Raw genomic sequence first — 2,279 nt, 5'->3', positions numbered from 1 at the left:
TAGTCATAGTGCCTGCCTTGTAGGTGGTGGCAGTAGCGAACAGTTTCTGTGACACTTTTCCTAACATAGTACCTGGCTATTGTATAGCTTGAGGTGGATGATTGATTTAATTATAAAATATAAAGTCTAAGGGTCCATGTGTTGGGTAGGCCTCCCTCACCATGGCACCTCTAGCCCCAGCGGATCTGAAGGTTGCAGGGCAACAGTGAGAAAGTAATTCACAAGCAGTCAGTTAAAGTTTCTTTGAAGTCAGCTTGCTTTATTCTTGGGCGGTAGCCACCATGTGCATTTCCTCACACGTCTTTCTCTGCTAAACTTTCTATACTGAGCAGCTAATCTTGCTCCTTCTCCTCTGGCTCTTTGCCTTCTTTTTTCTTTCTCCCTTCCCCCCAGGTAGATTCTATTATTCTATATTCAAAAATTCCCTCTTCCCCCCATCCTGATGTGGGTGAGTCTGACCATCCAGGAGGGATGGAGGGATTAACACATCAGCAGAAAATTTAGGGCCTTGGGGGAAGAGATACCTTAAAGATGTAAATGGCACCATTAACAAGAGCAATATTGGGAGCAGTGGGTTCAAAACTGGATTGGTACATGTTCACATGAGAGTGCTGATTGGTTGGAGGGAACAGATATAATTAAGCTCTTTATAGTGTTGTGTAAAATTGGATTAGAGAAACAGGGTGGTTACTTACGGGGATGTGGGGGTGAAGAGACTCTTCCTTGGGGAAAAAGTACAAACTTTTTTATTCTGAAGAGAACCATCCTACACAGAGAGGGAACATGGTTGATGTAGTTGGATTTAGGATTGTGGGGTGTTCTCATCATAGATGACCAATAACAGAATAATTGAAATATCCTTTGTCCTCTGACCCTCTCTTTCTCAGCCTCTTGTTAGTCAAATATTTATTGAAGGGTTTTTAAGGGGTGCTAGAGAGTAGGGAAGATGCTGGGTAAAGAATAGTGATCAAGGAAGATGATTCAAGTAGAAATGACTCTTACACGCAGAGTTTTATTGTTTGGTAGAGACAGGCTTTTTACAGAGAAAGTTTTGAGTGGGAAGTGATACTTGGAGAGGTGTGCCCTGATGGGGAAAAACTGCTGTTGTGGTATTGCTGTGGGTCATGGGAAGTGGATTGGAACGTAATAGTTGAGAAAGGACCACTAGTTTAGACAAAAAATGTTCATTATCTGTGAAAATACTTAAGAGTGATGGCTAAAAGATACTTATGGTTACTAATGATGTAGTAATACATCATAGAGTTATAGAAGTGAAGGTAACACTTGCTTTCCTTGCAAAATGGCTGAACCTGGTTTAGTTCCATCACTACATTTGGTACCCACACTTGGAGCACCAATGGATGTGGCCTTGTAGGGTCACATGACCCTTCTACTATCCCTCCCTAAACAAAACTAAAATGTGTTTAGTTTGGGTAGAAAAAGTAGAAATTGAGACTGTTACTATGAGATTTGCTTTGAATTTACCAAGTTCCTGAGAATATGTGAAGAGAGTGCATTTTTTGTTAAAAGTAATGACAAATACAGAAAAGGTTGATGAAGATAATGAAGACTTCATATTGCTTCACCTAAGTGAAACTTTGAACATGATTGTGTGAACTTCATGAAAAATTAGAAGTAATGCCACATCAACATTTTTCTTTGCAGAAAAAAAGTGCCACAGTATTCAAGAAAATAGATTAAAGTTACATGATTGTTACATGAAAGTTAGTCTACTCATTTCAATGTTTTAAGTTTTTGTTTTAATGTGGTAAATATAGATTATTTTTATTTTTAGAATAAAAGTAATATACGAAAATAAACTCAATGATTAATAGATGTTTCAAAAGTTCCCTTAATTTTACAATGTGTCATAGTTTGTATGATACATAGATGGTTAGTGCTACCATTCAAGAGTCATATTGGTTTAAAAAATAAGTTATAGTGAAGTGAATATTTTTGTTGCCCATCTATTAAGGCTATTTTATTAGGCTTCTGCCCAGCAAGATTTCCTAAAATAGAAGGGAAGATATAAAACAGCTATTGATATGTCAGGTCACCCATAACTTTGGAGGGGGGGGTAAGACGAAAGGGATTGAATGGGGAGAAGAGGAGATGGGGAAGAGGGAGAGGAAGTGGGGGGAAAATACTAGAAGTCAGTCCCTATCTAGTTTAATGTGGGAGTTTAATGTTGATTTTCCTCACCCACACACAAACTGGAATTTTATTCTTGTTTTTCACAGTAAGAGAAGTTACTTGGAGTTCGCTTGCCTAATCTGAGC

This window comes from Suncus etruscus, chromosome 1 (genome assembly GCF_024139225.1).
Source record: "Suncus etruscus isolate mSunEtr1 chromosome 1, mSunEtr1.pri.cur, whole genome shotgun sequence".
NCBI classification, from domain to species: domain Eukaryota; kingdom Metazoa; phylum Chordata; class Mammalia; order Eulipotyphla; family Soricidae; genus Suncus; species Suncus etruscus.
This window is presented reverse-complemented; position numbering follows the sequence as displayed.